A 23,432-nucleotide genomic window follows, 5' to 3' on the forward strand; every position below is an offset into this window, starting at 1 on the left:
TTTTCTTATTGGTCCCAACAAAGTTTTGCAAAAACTTACTAGTCCGAATGAAATATTACTAGTCTGAGGCATCGGACTAGTGGCTATAACCGTGCAGACTAGATACATGTAATTGCTTACATCCTTCTCATTCAAACTTTGGTGAATAGTTGTCTTATTGACAATTATACTGCGTCCTCATTTTTTCTTATTATAAATTTAACTTATAAATGTGACTTTGTAAATTGTTGTTTCAAAGTTGTTTTTATTTAGGTTTCTGTTTTAAACTAAACTATATATTGTTTTACATTTTTAACAGAGTATATACATGTATATATAAACCAAATACTTACAAGTTTATTCTCCCTACATTCAAAGATTTGTATAGTAAATACAAATCTTTGATAGTCATATTACATTTATTTTTTGGGATGAATTAATTAACAGATTCACTGCACTTCTTAGTTAATGACTTTTGAAAATAAAAGGAATATTCACACTGTACATTTACTGATTTCTTGCTATAAAAAAACATGAAAAATTTCGGTATAAATAATAATATTAAACATCTACACACGTCAAAAACACATGTCTTTAGAGTCGCCTTCGATGACAACGTACATGTAACAGTGCCACTATTTAAGTTATATCTCAATATAGAAGATGTGGTCAACTGGTCTAAAGCCCTTGACATGAAGATAAGCAATTGGTGTTGTAGTGTATCAAAGGTGTGACTTTGAAGTCCACTAAGGGACAGACAAAAATATGTCAGCATTTGTCATGTTTGTATCTATGACAATTTGTGTATGTCTCATTGTTGTGAACTAATTGGAAATTTAACAATTTTTAACCCTTAATTAAATCTGTTTCTCTTTCCCATCAGGACATGCAAAATTTAAAAAAAAACCTTTGCATAACGTACATGTACATGCTGCAATAACATGAATAATGTGAAGTTGTATGAGCCCAGTTTCTCTTGTCGTTGTGATTTATTTCCTGTTTAATCTGTCTTTATAAATTATTCATACATGTATAGACTTTATATAAATTTATCTATGCATGAACATATGACTTATTCCGTTTATATATTTCTTTTCTTTTTATCAAATACATTTTTGTTTTCAACACTGGCATTAGGCAGCAACCATTTGATTTTCTGTGGGGGGGGGGGGGGGTGGGGGGTGGGGGCTATGTTTTTTTTTTGAAAAAAAAGTTTGTTTCCAGTTTTTGGAGAAAAAAATAATTTGTTTTTGATTCTGAGAAAAAAAAAATGTTTGTTTCATCCTCAGCTGCCACTATATGTAATGCTAAAACTGAAAGAAAAAAATTGTTTTTGACTTGTTGCGAAAAAAATAGAACATAGCCCCTTCCCCCTTCCCCCCCCCCCCCCCCCCCCCCCCAGAAAATCAAATGGTTGCTGCCTTAGACTGGAGTTGACTGACTCAGAGTTCTAATTAATTAGCCATAAAAAAATAAGACAAAACTTTTATATTTATAATATTGACTTGTCAGCCATCTTGGAAATTCCCATCACCACATACACAAATTTTGAAAATGAAGCATCATCTAGTGATCATACTAAATGTACTACCTCATTAAATATCTTATTTCTTTCATTTAAAGTATCAACAGATTATAAAAGAAGTCAAAAACAATACAAGATATAATTAGGATGCTTATTATTACCAATGACAGGCATCAATGTAAAAGATCTAATTAGCAAATAAAATATCAAAGGAATTTACTCACCAATGTTTTCTTTTTCAAAGTCCATCATCAAAGACAAAGTTGATACAACAACACAAATTATAAAGTACTGTCTAAACATCACACTTTAATCATCACATATCGTCTACATCACTTATTATTTCTTTTCAAATTCTTAATTAAACAAAAACAACTCAAATTACATTTTATGGTTTCGATCACACTAATCACCTACTAACACTTCAAAATTTAAAACAATACATTTGAAATATGCATAATTCTGATTGGTTAATGTTAATCTAATATGATTGGACCACCAATCATATGATTTGTAACTGATCAATGACTTGAATGAGGCTTCCTGATTAAATTTTAATTAGTTTAATCAAAATGGCTTCAAAAACAAATTTAAAATAAAAATAAAATACTTCAAAAAAATTTTACTATGAACACCACTTTCACCACTAACATGAGTAATCAGCAGGGTATGTGGACCCCTAACCAGTATGTGATGCCAAATAGTTACCAACCAACTTACACCTGACTAAATACATCAATAGAGTGCCCAGTTAAAGACTGTTCATGTGAGTGCTGCAAGGACTCACAGAGAGGTGCACCTTGTGTTCGTCAAGCCAATACCCTTAAGACAGATGCATCATCCCAGACAGAAGGTGTGGACTTCCTAACACAAAAGCCATCAGACAACAAGGCTTACTTCAAAAGAGGAACATTTCACCATATCCTTGTACAAGTAAGACAGGTTTTTACCTTATAAACAGTATCCCTTCAAAAAAAATTAGTGTAGTGTCACATTAACTTAAATGGTAATATTCATAAAAGTACAGTTCAGATTTGATGGATTTAATTCTTAATACTTTATAAATATTTTTGGCTTAATGCAAGGAGAAATTCTTTTCCCTATATTATTCTTTTTTCATGTTAATCACTTTGAATTAAAGTGCATTCAGCATTAATGGAAACTATATACATTGGTCCCATGTACAAAATGATGTATAGATCTTTACTTTTAACATGTTTAATATTTCAATTTACATGCATTATTTACTTTTACCTTACAACCTACCCATTAAATCATGTTAAATTTTTAATTGACAACCAGCTAATTATATAATTCACCATCCTCTTATATAATTAATTTGTATATTATAGAAATTTCTATGCATTAAAAGATATTAAAAGAACAAATAACATTATTCATGATATTTTTTCAACTCAAATACTTTTTAAAATGCTATCCCTGAACATGCTAAATGCATTAGTTACAATTTGATAATCATAATAATCACTGTATAACCTTGTGATGTTTTCTAATTTATTTTTGTTAAAATTTGGAAGTTTAAAATCCAACATTTCATCATTTTATTCTTCTGTAGAGAAAAATCAGTGACGTTATTAGCAAGTATGAATTGACCAGCAAAAAGAATCTGTTTTTTGGCAAAGCAGTTATTGAGGTCCTGACTTCTTTTCCTGGCCTGGACTTTTCCACAGAAAACAGAGACAAAGTGTGTGAACGTGTTGCAAAGGCCATTAGATGAAAAAAGTTCTCAATCAAAAGGTAAGTGTACTTTTTATGACATTCTGACTAGTAATGCAAATTTTACTTCTGATGAAAGGGATTGCAAATTTCAAAATTTATTTATGTTCAAAAGCTGTGGAGTAAATGTAAATGTCAGAGACAGCAAGCCAACAACACATGTTTTACATAAGAACATCTTACTTTAGTTTTACTAACAAACATGTGTTTATATCATATATATAATGAACTAAGTTTAATATTATCTGTCATTTGCTTGAGAAGTGTTGTAGTATTTATTCAACTATATCATACATGTATATTATTGCCTCTTGGCTGTCAATATTTTGTTTATTTACCATTTACAGTGAATTGTTTTAATAATTAAAAATAGTGATGGTGAGTTTAAAAACATTTTTTATCAAACAATGTCACAAAAAAAGCAGTAAGCAATATATTTATATCATTGTTTTTCAGAAAACTCAAAATGCAGGCAGTACACAATGAAGCAAGACCTGATGTGCCAGAATTACCAGAGATTGTTCCAGAACCCAGAGCTGACAGTCCACAACCAGCAAGTCCATTGGCAGGCCCTTCTGTGCCACCTATACCTCCAACTGTCCAATCAAGCCAAAGGTATATTTGAAGCCATTAAGGCTGCATCACACTTATGATCAATTATTCTAATACGATTTTAACTTTTTTTCTTATTTAAATGTTTAGCAAAAAAATCCACAAATATTAATACAATGACATCATATTAAATGAGAATGGAATCAATTAAGTGATGAATGGGAATAGTATTTTCTAGTAAGTAATCATGGTAATTTAAGAATAAACATTTTAATTTTTTTTATTTCCAGTGATCTAAAGTGAATGAAAAAATATAGCAAAGTAAAAATGCATACCAATTATGATAATGTAACAACATGAAAGGCTCTGATGAGAAGCATTGAGTTTCCTTATCCAAATACACTGTATAAAGAAAATATTTGCAACTACATGTATGTAGTCGAATATAGACACATGATACAAGGGTGATCAAACTGTGTAATTCTGTAATTTTATTAATTGTAAATTATTACAAATTATTTTCAATTTACTTTCAGTGACTTAGATTCAGATGATGACATCCTTCTGATCGATCTCCCTCCAAAAGAACCAGCAAGACAAGGCAACAGTATAAATATTATTAAAAATACGTTTTATTTATTGTGTGTTTTTATTTATGTTAGTAGAAATCTTAATCATGTATCTTTTGGTGAAATTCATCAAATTTGTTTTTCTTTTGATTTATATATGAAGCTGTGTTTAATTTGAAGAAAGTAACTATATATATGTTATATATTTCATGTCATGTACATTAAGCATATGATGTCAAATTAAACTATGAAAAAGATGACTTTATGATTTTATTGTATAATTATAGTGTGGTTCAGAAGTGTTGTGTGCACCAATGTATCCTTTCTGCTGTTAAGACATATGAAATTGACAGCATTATACAATCATCTTGTATCTCAATACCCCTGATAGTTTCATTTTCAACCCTCAAGGCCGTAGTGTTATAATCCTTTAATACCTAAGGATGCATATAAAAATTTCAGATTAGTACCTTTATAATGTTAAAATCCTGTTTGTTACCTATTCAAAATTCATTTCTGTATGGTGATGATGGAAGTGTTTAACGACCTTGACTGGCTTTTCTGTCTGTATGTGAATATTTCTTGCTCAGAATTAAATTAATTATTTTCAATATCATGTGACAATTTACTTAACTGTTTAACAAAAATTTATTTATTCTAAACTTCTCACAATACTTTACTATCATTCATAAAGAGTGAGGCTTAATGAGATACTTATTCAGGTTTGTTTTTACTCATATGCAGAGTTAAAATAAAACAAGCTAAACCTGACAGAAGTGAATGAATATGATGAAATGAAAAAAATAATTGAGTTAAATACAGTATATCAATAATACTTGCAATGACTTGTACATGAACCAAACAAAAAAAGTTACCAATAACACATGTATAAGTATATATACTATTAAACGAGAAGACCTCATTTTGTGTGTCGCTCCTCCTCCTTCCACGATAAATTAATCATCAAGCCTCTGTGTCCTATAGGTAACATGTATAGTCGCATTTGTCATCCAGTCTTATGATCATTCAGTTTGGGTTATTTTGGGAGAAAAACGAAAAAAAAAATGCGTCCAGATATTTTCCCGTCATTGGACAAAACTTCAAGTCAGATTAGACTTCCGGTTTGTGTTTTTCTGTACTTTGAACATACAAAGACTATGAATAAAGTGTATACATTTGCTTTCTGCTATCATTTTGAGTTCTAGCATTTATCATCTTTGCTTAAAGTGTTTTAATTTGGATTATTTTGGGAGAAAAACGAAAATAAATAATATTTGCTATTTACTATCACTTCCAATAGTTTACTATCCACGGATATATTTCTGTATACTTACATACATTTACTATGAATAATTATATTTGTTATAATTTATTATTAATTTCGATGGTTTACTGGGGGAGGGGGCTCTTTACTATTCATGGCGTTCACTGGTGTATATATATTACTATTATTACTATCAATTTCCCCGCGATTTCGCGGGTGTGTTCTAGTAACTTTAATGAAAAGACCGCCTCTTACATCTTATAATTACATTTTGTACATGTACATGATGTATATATAAAAAAAATCACATATTTGTTGTTGTGGTGGACCACACATGTCAATATTGAAATGTGAATAAAAGGAGATGTTAGGTTTATATGCAAAAGACAGCAGTCCAAAAACAAGACGAAAAAAGTGCATTAGATTTTTGACTTAGAGGGAACAATCTATATAAAATATATTGCAAACATCTTTTCTTCTATACATGTATGTCACACAAGATTGTCAGCATTACTTCAAACGTTTTGAGGACAAACATTTATTGTTCAGATTTTCAGCGTTTTCTTTATTTTTTTTTTATAAATTTTGTCCATTAGTCTCTATACTTCATGTACTTTAGGCTTTATCACGCAGTGAGTTCATATCTTTTCTTCAGTTTTTAGCAAATGTTCCTCTTTGACATTTATTCATTTATTCTGTACTTTTAATTAATGTCCCATTATTCTCTATCCTGTTAACCCAACCAAGACCCTCATAAGAATGTAATGACATGAAAGTCAGGAGTGCATTGAAATGATGAAGTGACTAACAGAGGGGGCATGCGGCTAGATAATGCATTTACTTTAAAGAAGTCCCCTCCTTGGGTTGCCTAGTTACATGCTATTAAGCAGGAGTGCGCCTATAAGAACGGTGATTGATGGATACTGTAGAAAGAAATATATATGTGCACAAAAACAGTTTTAATCCTGGTTCCTCATAACTCGTTATTTAAATTTTGTAACATGATAGATGATAGCCTGTTGGCTATCAATATGGTTTATTATACTCACCAAATACAATTCCCGGCTCAGCTTGAATTTGGGTTCAATGATCTGAACATGTTTCAAAAAAAAAACAAAAAAATGCAAAAATTCTTCTAGTAAATGTTACCAACTATCCTTGCAGGACATAAATCTGGACCAACAGCTTAAAACTTTAAAATGTCAACAACAAAAAAATATAATATGTAAGACTGAGGTTGATAGGTAATGTGGTCAATTTGATTGGCAGTTTAGGAGGTGGGGCATTGTAATTAAAGGTCCACCTTGTCTCTGATTGTTTTGTGATAATGACAGTAGTCAATCATACTAGTTGAATCAATACCCAGTTACATAATCAAAATGTTTTTTTATAAAAAGCCTACACATCAACAAACCTTAATGACATGCATTCTTGAATGAACTGCTCCAATAATATACCCAGTTTTTTAGTTTATATGTGTATTATGTGCACATACATGAGAACCATAGGGAACTATATTTCAGTGTGAATACATTTAGTAACAGTAGCTAACCTGTCCTGTTGTTAGGGAGGCCAGTGGCTAAGTAAAGATTGAGAACAAGTTCTAATGTAGACTTTCCAAAAAGGCTAGTCGTCTCTTAGCTGATGAAAATTGAAAGTGTTTTCGCTTTGTAGATTAATTCATTTAGAATAGCCTTGTATATCAATCAACAAATTTTACTACACACGTTATGACGCAGCTTATCGTTTTACGTTGTGTGTGTTTACAAAACTGCAGGAGATGCGGCTATTTATAGATAAAAGTTACCTGTGCACCAATATCCATGACTAATGGCCACAAACCACAATTAATTCCTCTATCAGTTCTTTATAAAGTTTTGTCTCATTAAAAAAAATTGCACCATGCACTTTTGTCAATTTTTTGTGTGTGTTATGTATAGTCAAAATATATATCCGAAACTCAGAAAGATTGAAGCAATCACTTTTACAAATTTTACCAATACACATCCATACCCCTATGCTTCGAAATCTGTAAATACTTCCTTTTTGCACTTGGCCTAATCACTCTTTCCATATCAAAATCAGTTTAAATTTAAATACAGCATCCAAAAATTTATTTCACCTCTCTTCTTTCATTTCCACCCAAAATAATCTAAGAAATGAGTGAGGAATGCCTAGGCGAAGAAAAAAATAAGGCAAAATACACTCTAATTAAAAGGAACTATATTCGTGGACAACGAAAAGCGGGATCAACAATTGTAGTCTTGGGCCTAGTAATGACCAGGCAAATTATAATTGCTTAAATAGAGAGGACAAATCCGATACTCTACGGGATTAAAAGACATTAACTAGGTTCGGATTGTCCTAACCAATCAACAAATTTTAATTATTCACGTCTCGTAATATCTTCCAATCAGGTAGTAAGAAGCATTCATCCACGGGGGGGTAACTTCGATATTTTTTTGGTAGGGGTGTGCCATTTTTGCCTCAAAAAACGTACCCATTTTAATATAACATTCACTCAAATTCAGTACCTATAGTTATATAAATGTTTAAGAAAGAATGACCTATACTAATATACAATATTACATATTATGAAAATCATACAGTTAATACTGCAAAGTCTTGTTTATAAGTTATAATCGTTTTGGAATAGCTGTTCTGCAAGATTCTCAATAGCATATTTATATATGATATGTAGATCATACCCCAAATCAATATACAGTTATCAAACGTAAATGCATTTTAATATAGGATGTCATTAAAAAGGAGGGTCATTTTTATATAAAATCACGCAAAATTATGACCCATATTTTTGGCACATCCCCGTATACCCAATAATAGGAAGTTACCCCCCGTGCATTCATCCCACATACTGTCCACCGTTCAATTCTTAATAACGTCTCCAAAGAGACGTTAATTATCAGAATAACATGTATATGTTTTTGAAAATTACACATTTTCCCAGTATCAATTCCTGCAATATAGAATCAAGAAGTGTAACACAAGTAAACAAGAAAGTGGTTAGATTTACAGAGTGAGGCTAGAAGAAAAGAGGCCACACGGAGGAGAGAGAGTTAAATGGCTGGAGATTGGCCAACCCTCCTGAGATTGATTCTAATGATTTAGATGTGATTGTTCAATTTTTTCTTAGTTTTAAGGCTTTCTTGTGTTTTTTTTTTATGGTGAAAATTCCATAAGCAATTAAACCTTTACTGCCTCATATGCATAAGTTGTGGATTATATCATGTATATACAAACCAAATTTTAAACCCTTCTAAATTGACTTAGGACAGGAATAGATATGATGTGTTAGGGCTTCACCAATAAGCTCATATGTACCTCCTGTCCTCTAACCCAATGAATGTTTCGCACTGTATTTTGACTGGAAAAAATAACACAATTATACAGTACATCTTATATTTTTTTCGGATTATTAGTGTTATATCAGATGCTGCCATTTCAGGGTTGCAGACAGGCTATGATTCTCTAGGCTAGAACATTACTTAATAACTATACAGTTATTCTTGTTTGAAGAATATTATTATATTTCATGCAACAAAGTTAATTCTATGATTCTCTAGGTAGGAAGATTACTTAATAACTATACAATTATTCTTGTTTTAAGAATATTATTATATTTCATGCAACAAAGTAAATTGTTTCACCTATCTGTCAATGTTTGTCGTTTAATTCACAATTAATGAAAAAGGACCATAGTTTGTGCAAAAGGTGGATTCTGGTGGATACAAAATAAAGTGCTTGAGCTACATTATGATTAAAGATTGGTCCTAATAGTAATGGACCAAAATGATTTCTGATAGGAGTTATTGGCTTTATATGACAATTACAAATGTACCTTTTAACTGTTTTCCAGTTACAGCTATTTAATTTTGTTTTATTTTGTAAAATAAAATATAGAGATACATTATTTTACGCTAAAATAAACAGCATCACAAAATCTACTAAAAGGTTAATAGCCAGAATATTTTGTTAATTTATTAGATGAGTTGCACTGAAATTATGTTTTTACCCTTTTTAATGTTTGAAAAAAAATATAGAAAAATATATGAAAAAGACCAGAAATAAAAAAAAACAAGTGAATCTGTGATTGCTCACTAATGTTTATACTTACCCAAGCTTAAGGAATAGTGTAAACAGCTACAGGAAGTTGTTAATTGGTGAATATGAAAACGTATCATATGTACCTTACCTAGAATTACTAGGGTATTTGAAATTATGTTCAATAGGGTTAAAATCAATATATATGTAAGAATCTGAAGCGCAATGGTACTCGTGACTGAAATTGTCTCGTTTTCATATTCACCAGATAACAACCCCCCTCCCCCCCCCCCCACCCCAACCCTTTCACCCTTTTTAACTTATATTAGTTTTGGAACAAAATAATTGGCCAATAAGGATATATACAAATCGATGTCAATGAAACAAAAATAATGCAAAGGATAGAATGCTTACACCTTCATCACCAGGTTCAAACAACAAATCATCGCATGTTAGCCCAAAAGAAAATATAAGTTTAAACATTACAAATGGACCATCACACTTCAGCGTAAATACCAACACACTTCAGCGTTACTATCAATAATTAGTGTCACAATGTTACCATCACACTTCAACCTGGATCATCGCACTTCAGTAGTCAGCACTTTTTTTTGTGCTGACATGAATTATCATTGATATGGTTATATTTATAAGTTGACTGTTCACAAAAATTAAAATTTTTGAAATACTAAGGCTTTTCTACCTCAGGCATAGATTACCTTAGCTGGATTTGGCAAAACTTTTTGGAATTTTGGTCCTCGGTGCTCTTCGGCTTCGTGCTTTGTTTGGCCTTTTAAACTTTTTTGGATTCGAGCGTCACTGATGAGTCTTTAGTAGACGAGGCGCGCGTCTGGCGTATATACAAAGTTTGGTCCTGGGTATCTATGATGTGTTTATTCAGTGAGACCATTGTAGTCACGAGTACCATTGGGATTCAGGTTCTTAGATATATATTGACTTTGTAACATAAATTGTATTTTTTCTTTTGATGTTTTAATGAAATAATTTGTTTAAAAAGTGTGTTGAGGGAAAACCATGGTATATTATCTGCAATTTGATGTTAAGGTGGTATTGGTGTCTTTCGACATCTTCGATTGTAAAAAAAAGAACCTTAAGTCCAGCTTTTCTATCAAGTTAGCAAAATTTAATTCAGGATTGCAGATATTTAATGTGAATTTTTGTTTAAAAGAACCAATTTATAACAATTTAACTTATAAATATTAATATTTTTACAAGTGTAGATTATTTTTGGATGTTTTTAAATTGGCATTTAAAGGGAAGTTAACTCTAAAGCAGTGCATTTTCTAAAGGAGTCTATATGGAATTTTCCTATTTTGTATTTTAGCCGGAAAAAACGTACGGTGACCCTATCTTTTCTTTTGATATTCTAAAAGCATTGTCTAAAGGCTATCTTTTACTCATTTATTTTACAATTCTATCATTTTGTTTAGGTTCTAATCACAAAATGGTGTTTTCCTGTATAATCAATACAAAATGTGTCATTTTGTCACAACCTATAGCTTGAGAAAATGCGCGGTGACCTATCATTTTTATTATATTTGTGACCATCTATCAATAGATACTACCCTTTGGCTAAGTATGAACAAATTCTATCATTTTTATTTTAGACCCCCATACCCCCTTAAACCATACTTTGCTAATTAAATACGTAACTCAACAAGAATCTAATAGGAAGAAGGCGGAGCTTAGCATTGATACAACATATTTATCTTCATGTTATTCCATGGTTGAAGCTCCGCCCCATTTTTTGAAAGATATCCGCAGGTGAAATATTCAATTGTTTTCATTTTATAACACAAAACACCATCTTCAACCATATTTTTATCATAAAATTGAGAATGGAAATGGGGAACGTGTCAAAGAGACAACAACCCGACCATCAAGAAGACAACAGCAGAAGGTTACCAACAGATCGTCAATGCAGCGAGAAATTCCCCCACCCGGAGGCGTCCTTCAGCTGGCCCCTAAACAAATATTAATAGATATACAAAATCTACCGGTTTCATTGTAAAGGCATTGTGCAGACAATCTATGTCTGCTAATATATGGCTTTAACACATAGTTTACATGTTTTTTTTAGGTAAAATTGTAGAGTATCTGGATCGTGTATATACATGTATCTATAAAAATTACACTTTGATGACTCATTGAAAAAAGCATTCATTTCACTGACAAAACTACATTTCATTCTATTAACAATTTCTAGCAAAAACAGATTAACATAAATAACATTTTGGTGTAACCATACATCTTGACAACCATAACGAAAAAATAAGTTTCTTATTTCACATGCCCAATTTTGTTTGTCACGAGGTTTTAATATTTCTTGGTAGCAAGATTGTAAAATACAGTTATCTGTTTTCAATAATTTACAGCAATATCTAAGCATTCTACAACATATCTCTATGTACAACGGATATCTACCAAACTCACTATATACCATATAATTAAAAGTAGTTGTTTTGACTTTCAATATACGTTTTACCTTAGCCGTTTTTGGCACAACTTTTTGGAATTTCAGACCATCAATGCTCTTCAACTTTGTACTTGTTTGGCTTTATAAATATTTTGATTTGAGCGTCATTGATGAGTCTTATGTAGACGAAACGCGCGTCTGGCGTACTAAATTATATTCCTGGTACCTTTGATAACTATTAAAAACTTCGACTACGACTAAACAGCTAATTTTATATACTAGATACATATGTGTCAAAAACAGATAACATAGTTTCATGGTTAAAACGGTCATCATATATTTTACTATATTAACTAAATACTGATTTTCTACCCTGATTTGTTAACATTTTCTTTGTATGTACAAAGTTACCATTGTATTTTAAACAAGAAGACTAAGATATGTAAATTCATCACATAATTCAATAGCAACACCATAGAAGTACCATGTTTCAGTAGCTTGAACGAGGACTCTATTTCTAAACACAACAATTTTGGTTTTAGACAAGTTTATATCCAAATCATACTCTCTAGAATATATGACTACACTGTCTATCATCTTTTGTAAACCATCAATAGTTTCACTAAAAAGAACTGCATCATCTGCATACATTAATAAATTTAAATTGAGCATCTTTAACTCATATAACTGACAACCTTGACTAATAGGTTCATTTTCAATGTCATTAATATACAATGAATATAAAAAAGGAGATAATGATTCTCCTTGCATCAATCCAACATTACTTTGGAAGAAATTTGAAAAATGTTTCCACTTATACCACATCTGATATATCTTAACCACAATTTGAAATGAGACACACTATCAAATGCTTTTGAATAGTCTATGACACAGCAATAAAAATCGTTTCCCACTACACAAAGACTTAGAAATTGGAGAATGGAGTGCAAAGATGGCATCAGTTGTTCTATAACCTGGTTTAAATTCAAACTGTGTATCGGTTATTTATATTGTGTTTTTCGCTCCATTTGGTAAACCTGGTGTTAATAATTGATGTGAACAGTTTACCCACATGTGATACGAGAGAATATCCACGATAATTTCCAGGGTCGTCTACTGGTCCTTTTTTAAAAACTGGTATTATAATGTTGTTAACCCATATTTCTGGAAAATCGCTAGCACTCAATATACGGTTCAACAGTTTACATAATACTGGTTTGATCACGTTTCTGCTCGTTAATATATATTCGTTCATAATATTGTCATACCCAGTGGATTTATCACGTTTTAGATATTTAATAGAAGTGTCAAGTTCCAAGTCTGCAAAAGGAGAGTCTTATTCTTCATATACGGCATCTGTGATAGAATCACGGTGCTGATCTTGTGGTGACATCTTTTGAAATCAGGTTTTTAAAATTTTTTTTTCAAATACCTCTACAGTAAGCGTATGGGTAACAGTTTTTTGCGCTTTTTAAATTTCCTGTAAAATTGTTTAGGGTTATTGTACGTAATATAGATAACATATCCCCTTTTGGTTTTTATATTGTCTTTTCAGTTGAGGTTCCAATCGTTTGTATCTTTGTTCAAACGTAGTCTATTTTCAATCGACCGGTATCTATTAAACTTCATCATAGTTCATAGATAGTGCTCATGGATAGTCTTTGTATAAACTTTTACATTCGTCTGAAAACAATGGTTTATCATCTTTTTTGTCACGTGTTTAACTACTTGTAGGGCATTTTGTATTTTACCTCTGACTGTGTATTGCTCAAATATATCTTTCAAAAGTTTATTCAATTCATCAATATCGCTAATTTCGTCTATACTTGTGAGTAAGTGTTCAAATTGCTGAGCGTTCAACAATAAACTGTCTCTGATTTGATCTTCGCACCCCTCGTTCCATTAAAAAATATCACAAACATGGTTAATACAATTACACTGGTTTTTAGTTACAACATTATCAGTAAAATTAAAATCAACTTCTAGTGGTGCATGACAAGAGAAATGATTAAACGATCCAACAGAAAAACTATTACACCCAATTTACAATAACCTTGACAAATATCACTACTAGCCTTGTTAATAGACTGTTCGACTATCTTCTCTACTACTTGATTGTCTATTATTGTCATTTGTGTCCCAATGAGTTCTTTACAAAACTATTTAGTAACGCTTCGAATACCAGATAATTAGTTGGCTTGGTCGTCATTGAGTTGATAAGTCATTGTTATATCATAAAAAGCCTACAGTTAAATTTCATTTGTCCAACTGGACAGGGCATGATATTGGTATTCATCGTATGTCCGAATTATAAATAAACAATCATTTTAATAAAATGAGGAAGATGTGGTATGATTGCTAACGAGATAACTCTTCACAAGAGACAAAATGACACAGAAATTAATAACTATAGGTCACCATACGGCCCTCAACAATGAACAATTTCTATACCGCATAGTCAGCTATAATAAGTGTTTTTACAAATAACCACATCCACGAAATATAGAAATAGACTTTGAAGCATAAACTTGTCCTAGACCGTCACATATAGCCATCTCAGTCAATTCACGTGCGTAAATCGTATGTTTACGCAAATAGTCTTTCATTACTTTAAAGCATACTTCACACGTATTCAAGTCTGGGTGATATGGAGGTTGATATAATAAGTCTATGTGACGGTGTCCCAAAATAAATCTAAGTGTATTTTCGGCGAATCTACCGTGGTGGAAGCCACAATTGTCCATAACAACAGTGTCCCCGGGACGTAAGCAATAATTTCCAAATCGATCTTATTCTTGTAAAGCATAACAAAAGTCAACGAGATGAAATCCATTTGAAGGGCCTTCTAAAACATTAAAATAATCCATTCCAAATGGCCCATGAAGGCGGTTTACCGTGTTGGTAGTATTGGAGGCATAGTTTTGTTCCTCTATAGCCTTTTCCCCTACTGTTGCATGTATATAAAGTCTATTTCCAGTTGTTTTTATGACAGATGATTCGTCAAAGAAATGTTAAGAATAAGGATTAATTGCAAAGATAGTATTTATATATTCGTCAAATCGTCGTTGGTTCTCAGCACTTAACGCTTCCTTAGCACATACATTTAACTTTTTGTGTGACATTAGGCAGTCATTTCTCAAAATTTTTGAAATTGTAGAAAGACTTGGCAAACGATCATTTGTCGTTTCTCCACCAGACAATAACTTACTTTGAAGTTCTTTCCCATAAATCGATGGCTGGCGAAATTTATAGTATCTTATAGCCTGAACAATGTCTTCGGAACTTTTAAGCCTTGATTTTCTACCCTGATTTGTTAACATTTTCTTTGTATGTACAAAGTTACCATTGTATTTTAAACAAGAAGACTAAGATATGTAAATTCATCACATAATTCAATAGCAACACCATAGAAGTACCATGTTTCAGTAGCTTGAACGAGGACTCTATTTCTAAACACAACAATTTTGGTTTTAGACAAGTTTATATCCAAATCATACTCTCTAGAATATATGACTACACTGTCTATCATCTTTTGTAAACCATCAATAGTTTCACTAAAAAGAACTGCATCATCTGCATACATTAATAAATTTAAATTGAGCATCTTTAACTCATATAACTGACAACCTTGACTAATAGGTTCATTTTCAATGTCATTAATATACAATGAATATAAAAAAGGAGATAATGATTCTCCTTGCATCAATCCAACATTACTTTGGAAGAAATTTGAAAAATGTTTCCACTTTTACCACATCTGATATATCTTAACCACAATTTGAAATGAGACACACTATCAAATGCTTTTGAATAGTCTATGACACAGCAATAAAAATCGTTTCCCACTACACAAAGACTTAGAAATTGGAGAATGGAGTGCAAAGATGGCATCAGTTGTTCTATAACCTGGTTTAAATTCAAACTGTGTATCGGTTATTTATATTGTGTTTTTCGCTCCATTTGGTAAACCTGGTGTTAATAATTGATGTGAACAGTTTACCCACATGTGATACGAGAGAATATCCACGATAATTTCCAGGGTCGTCTACTGGTCCTTTTTTAAAAACTGGTATTATAATGTTGTTAACCCATATTTCTGGAAAATCGCTAGCACTCAATATACGGTTCAACAGTTTACATAATACTGGTTTGATCACTTTTCTGCTCGTTAATATATATTCGTTCATAATATTGTCATACCCAGTGGATTTATCACGTTTTAGATATTTAATAGAAGTGTCAAGTTCCAAGTCTGCAAAAGGAGAGTCTTATTCTTCATATACGGCATCTGTGATAGAATCACGGTGCTGATCTTGTTGCACCATGTTGATATTTTACGGGAGATACAGAACCATATAATTGATATTTATCAATGACATTGCAAACCGTATTGTGGGAAACGGCATAGTGTTTTTAAAAAATGTATGGTTTCCTGAATATACATGTCTAGAATACTCTTTATTTTTACAACATTAGTAGCCTTTCCAACTTCATAGTATCTTCCAAATGAATTTTGGTTGATCATATTACATGTACTGTGATGGAATACATGTATGTACAACTGTTCAGCTTTTTACTTTGAGGACCGTTATATTTGAAAACAGTTATTTTTCAACTTATAAGTACATTTTGTACAAGGTATATACATACATGTATTCATCATTACAAGTACAAGTACATGTATATAATCTATAGATTTATTTTAAAAAGCACTCACATGCCATCCTTTCTACTATTAATGAACTATAATTTAATCTTATTCATTTCTATACTTCCAAAATGGATGATATGACAGTGACTGAATTTCTTTCTCAAATTGGGTAGAAATTTGTACAATATTCGGATTATTTCGTTCAACAGGAATTTCTGAATGTCTCTTCGCTACGCTGTAATCACATTCCGGATGACATTAATTCATTATTGGAACTGTATTTACATTAGGAGAATGAGACAAATTGAAAATGCCCTCATGGAATTAAAAAAATGTCGCCGTAAATGAAAAAGAAATTGGAAAATTTGAACCTGAATCTTCGACACTTAACAAAATTCCCGGAAAGCTTGAAGACAGACTATCACTGAAAAAAATAGAACTGTCAAATAAAGAACACCAACTAAGACCCCGTTTACACTGACAAAAAAGATCGATCTTTACTAAGATCGATCTTAAGATCGATCTTTGGTCCAGTGTAAACGGGTTAGATCGATCTTCAATCGGACTTAAAAAGTCTGCCCCTAGAGGTGGTTTTAAAAAGATCGATCTTTTTGTTGGTGTAAACGCTTAGGTCGATTGCGATCGATCTTTTTTCGGGTGAATGTTATATTTAGATACAAAATAAAGGTCAGACCGGTTATTTTTATGTTGTAGTGTAAATGCACTGGATTAAATAAGATCGATCGCGATCGATCTTCCGTGAGCAATGTAAACGCAACCTGAGTTTTTTAAGATCGATTCAAATAAAGATATCGATTCAATTAATTTGTGGTGTAAACAGCGTCTTAGACAACTGGAAATGCCTATAGAAGAACCACCACCACAAGGAAATTGGAATTATAGGTAAATGTTTCTGGATTTACCTTCATCAGGAACGCTCAAAGCTAAACATTTGAAATCTGAAGATGTATAAGTACCGAAACCGTTGAAGAGCTATATGTCAAAAAACCTTAAATAGATAGCCAAATTCACCCCCCCCCTTTTCCCGCCCCACCTGAATATAAAGTGGTCGTCCAAAGACAAACCGAGTCAAAATAAAACTGATTACTATAGATAAAAACTATAGATAATCATACCGTTTCATACGACCTTCAACTTAACAAGTTATTCCGATACCGTGTAGACTAGTTCACGGCCGACACTCGGCTAACCGAGAGTTTGGTCGGTTAATCTATATTGAGTATGCGGCTATATGGGCGGTTGGTCTGTTAATCGGGTTGGTTATACGTCTGTTAAGAGTAAAATGCACAATTTAATGTTAAACTCTGTTAAATATACAGATTTTTTGGCAAATTATAAGAACCAAATCAAAAAAAGAAAAGTGTCTGACAAAATGATATATATCATAGAACATTTTCCACCTGTAAACAAATTTCATAGTCTGCGCAGTTTTCAGTAAAACTAAAAGGCGTCGCGCAAGTATGCAGTATTTATGCTTATACGCATAGCAATATTTTTAATAAAAGGCGAAACAAACAATTTTAGATATGACCTTTTAAAGGACACAAAATAGTACTTTGGTTCTAAAAAAAAATTGGCAGTAGTAAATATTTCATAATTGTAAAATAACGTGAATAATAGCACGTTTTAGGGGAAAATATGGGAATGAATGTTAATGGGTTGGACAATTAAAATTGTGTCAGTTAAGAGTTATTTAGCCACGACAATAGTTTTGCTACCTTTATATTTTCCCATTGAAGTTAAGAATGAGATGTTCTAACTTGAGTAAAAAAAAATGACAATACGGTGCAACAGTATCCTTTTAGTAAAAGATTTTTATTTTGATTTTCTTTGCATTTTATTGAAGGGTGTGTCACTTCAATATAGCGTGAATATGGCCACTGGAATATGCATGAATTTATGTGTCTGTTCAAAGTAGCACGTTCTAAAATCCGACTGAAAGTGTCTATGCACATGCTATTTGTCACTGGACGTTAAACCCTAATTCGTCAGTATCATCCAATTGATTCTTTTCTTCTATTACTTCATCATAAGTTTTTTTTACAAATCATTCTAAAGAAGTAAATGGAAAGGAGCGAATACAGCTATATTTGGTTATCTTAAATTTTAATTCATTTTATTCCGTTTAGTTCCTTTCTACATAAGTACAGAGGAACTGTAGTTGTCCGCATGTAAACGTCTAGCATTTATCACCAATTTGAAAACATTGCAATCCGTTACTGTTTCAACACCCAGGAATGTTTCATGTCTGTATTCTTAAACAATAATATTTTTTTCTCTCTTTTTTTAGCAATGCATCACTCTCTACTGTCCTTATATATTATTCTATAGTATGCGTCTCCATCCAGATTCTCGTGTATACCATGAGGGCCTAGATTTTAGGTGTTGTTTATTTCTGTATTCTTTAAATTTGTATGTCACTTTTCCCTAGATTTTATTTATTTTACTCATTATTCTTTCTCTATTCTTTATATTTTAGAATCTCAATATATTTTACTTACTGTTGTTTGGTTACATTACGACGTTTATCTCTGATTTATATACTAGTTACCAATGTAGATGACGAATGGGTGTCATTCATGACAATTAAACAGAATCCACATGATATATGCGACTATTCTTGGATGAAATTTATATTACTTTAATATTACACTTTTTGAAACCATTTTTATCAAAATTTCCATTGTCTAAATTGTTTATTGTTCATGTGTTGTTTCCGTTTATTTATGTTTCGTTGTTTATGTGTTGTTTCCGTATATTTTAGCCACTCGTCTTGAGCCTACCCATTTGATCCGATAACACCCCATATAGCAATAAAATTATACTTTTATTGTCATTCATAACTCTTAACAGACCAATTAACAGACCGGGTTTTATACATCCGACCCATTAATAGACCAGGTTTCTACATAAAAATTGATTAATGTCACCAAAATACAGATTTTCGTGTAGATTTTTCACACAATGATATTAATATGGTTAACACACATAATGCCTGTCTTTTTTCGACGTTCAAAATATTGCATACAAGCAAATTCAACCAACGTGTCATTTTGTGTACATTTTGTGTGTGTAAAATGTGTATAAATTTATTGATGAGTAACCCGCCTTTTCATTTTATAGATCGTTTATCGAAGCTAGAAAAAAAAATAATTACACCACTGGATTCAGTACATTGAATTGTTTTGTCAGACGTAAATAATTTTTATGATAAAAGTATATTTAAAAAGTTATACAATGAAACATACTGAACGTGCACTGATTTTCTCGATAACACCTGATTAACAGACTTTAGCCAACCCGATTAACAGACCAACCGCCGATATAGCCCATACTCAATATAGATTAACCGACCAAACTCTCGGTTAGCCGAGTGCCGGCCGTGAGTTCAAACGAAAAGATCAACACGAAACAAACATGCCTTTTGAGTTACGTGTTATTCATTAGCAAACTAGATTAGACAACAAAGAGTAATCAAGTAATTGAAAAACTTGAAACACCAAGCCAACTAATTATCTGGTATTCGAAGCGTTATTAAACAGTTTTCTAAAGAACTCATTGGGACACAAATGACAATAATAGACAATCAAGTAGTAGAGAAGATAGTCGAGCAGTCTATTAACAAAGCTAGTAGTGAGATTTGTCAAGGTTATTGTAAATTGGGTGTAATAACAGTGAACATAATATTCTGTGAAATTAACATATAGTCTATTACACTACACCCATTCTTATTGTTGAATGTCATTTTCTTACTTTCTTTACCAAATCTTCCGTTACAAATACGTAGCCCAGAGTTTTACATAGCTGCAAGATCCGTTGGTCAAAATTATTAGGTGGTTTGATATCTTCCGAGTGTCTGTCTAAAAATACATCATCATTTACATAATTAAGGAAAGAAATGTTGTCTTGTAATTGTTTGTCTATAACATCACCTGTTATGTTGCCGGGTATTATTATAATATTTATCATTTCTTCTACTTTTAATCTTTTTTACACAGAATTCAATTCATGTCCAACTTGTCAATTTATTAGAGATAATCAGTTTCCCATACCTTTTAATCATGTTTTGAAGATATTTATTTGATGTTTGGTATTTCCAGTGTTACTGATGAATGTTTTGTTTTGTGTATTATGCCTACTCATAATGTGAATTATGCCAAATAATAATATAATTTACAGGAAAAAATGACACTGAAAAGAAAATAATGGTATATATTTTCTGTAAGCAAAGAAACCAAAAAGTATCCTGTTCATTCTACTTCAGGTTTGTAAATTAGAACAATAATTAAGGAATTACTGTAATATTTTTTCTATGAAGAAATAACATAAAAATGTGGTGCACACTGAATAACCCGCGTAGGTGCTAGATTGATGCAACAAGCCATATCAAATATGGTTGAATTTCACACAAGAGCTATCAATAATGAATAAACATTTCAAGGAAAAAGTGAACAATATTACTTCAATGAATCCATCTATTTTAGAATTCATGTACAAAGAGCTCACACTGAAACTAATCTAGATAGCAAGATAGGTTAAGAATCATATCTTTAGGCAACACCAACCTTTTAGCAGACCTACGCCATGCCAATTCTGGAAGGCCTAACACCGAATTTGACACTTTCTTTGAGAAATTAGGTGGAATTATTGAAGACTTATCAGCTGCTGATGATATAAGGCATGGCCATACTCACTTAAGCGAATTTATTTCCTAAAGAGACATGATAGACCAAGCAACAGCTTAATGTCCACACAATACACCGATTCCGTCAGCTAGTCTCGCACGCCTCCAGTTTTCTCCGAAGAATCCGTATTGTAAAGGTGCTTCCAATTTTACTAGTAGGCTTGATGTGCAATTCAAGATTCAGCGTAGACAATTACGGGCTGCACACATGGATAGTCACTTTTGTAATGCTCAATTCAAGTACTTGAAAGCATTTGCAATAGAAGAGAAAGAAAAATGCACTCTGACTTGTGCTGATGACAAGGCAAAGGTTCCAATAGGAGAGCCAGGGTTATCTGTTTCAACAGGAGTGCGAGGGTAGCGATTGATAGTACCAACTATTAGTACACTTGTTGCTCTGGGTCACGACATGAAAAAAGTAGCTTGACGCCATCTGTCGTTTTAAAGTGCAACGCACCTAGCAGTCTTGACAAGTTTTTTGTTCAAGGAAAAGTCGTCACCATTTTGAACGACTGTATTTCAGCTTGCCTCTCCTTTTCCTCATGTAACAGTCATTTCGAAAATAATGGAGAACAGCATAGAAACCCGTTCTTTTTAAAGTTTACTGATGATAGGACAGACCAGCGAAACACCCTAGAGTCTGTAAAATTGGCCAACATATGATGTTCAAAGAACATAATTAAGACTTTCTTGCTCATTTTAGATGCGCCCCATGCCAAAGCTATACAAACCCGGCGGAAAGGGTTATGAGTTTGTTGAATCTCGGACTGCACAATGTTTCTCTCGAAAGGAATAAATATGCAAAAAAGATTTAGAATATACTAAAAAGCAAGAATAGTATGTCAGAAATTTGTACAGCTCATGAAACGACACATTCGTGAATTGTTTCCAGAAATGAACATCAATAAACTTCAGAAGGCACACACAAAGAAAGTAAAATCTTATAAGACATGGCTCGGTAAACATTCAAAGATGACAAACTATGTATTTCAGGTTAGGAAATGTGATGACATTAATTGCTGTTTGTCCCCAGCGAACAACCTTCTGTCAGAATGGCTTCCTGATCCAATCTTAGATTACACCGGGGAGCATTATCTCCCATATGCTGAAATCAGAGGCAAAGATACAATAGAGAAACATAGACCTTCCTTGGTGAAAAAATAACTGAAAAAAGGTGAATAAACAATTAAAAATACCAGAAGAACCAGTAACTGCTGAGACCATTGACAACAATGTTGAAGTCGATTACATGGCTACCGAGTTAAGAGATGAAAATGTGGAGACAACAACCATGACAAATGAAGACAAGGGATACGTTGATATCCCGGATTCTCCGGCTAGCTACAGCACGCTAGATCAATGGCCGAGTTTGTGGAGTGCAGAAAACCCTGTGTCATTTATTCATATCGAAAAATGACTGAAAGACAACAATACAGGTTGGCTCTGGGCTTAAGTGATTGGGAGTACTCATGCGGTTGTATTGTTCACTTCTATATTTTGATATGTTCTTGCATTTCTGATATTCAATTTGAAAAACAAAACATTAGATAACATTGAGTATTTATTTGAACAACAGTCAGGTAGCACATGTTTGCCCTATCTTTTTGGGAAGAAAGAAATACACGGAACACTTAAAACTGAAGTATGGGCAATACAAACTCTAACAACAAAACCTTGAGTGATATCAGGTGCTCCAGAAGGGAATGCATATCCTGTTCGCATGCTATATCTATCTTATTGCTAAATAGTCAATGCTGATAATAGGTCTATATCGTTAAAATGTCAAAATCAGTAAAAGAGAACTGGAACCACACAGGGTATATGTCAATGATCGTGTGTGACACGCTCACCTAATAGCAATTTACCAGATCATGATGTCGACCGTAAAACTGTTTAAGCGATGATGTCCCGGCATCCCTATTTTTGTATTCTGGCCTGTGGTCACTATGTT

General features: G+C 32.3%; 1 pseudogene; it reads left to right on the forward strand.

Moving 5' to 3' along the window:
* Window positions 1–3,707: 3,707 nt before the first annotated feature.
* Window positions 3,708–22,362, forward strand: LOC143049507 (uncharacterized; annotated as a pseudogene).
* Window positions 22,363–23,432: the final 1,070 nt, after the last annotated feature.

Source organism: Mytilus galloprovincialis, chromosome 10 (assembly GCF_965363235.1).
Source record: "Mytilus galloprovincialis chromosome 10, xbMytGall1.hap1.1, whole genome shotgun sequence".
NCBI classification, from domain to species: domain Eukaryota; kingdom Metazoa; phylum Mollusca; class Bivalvia; order Mytilida; family Mytilidae; genus Mytilus; species Mytilus galloprovincialis.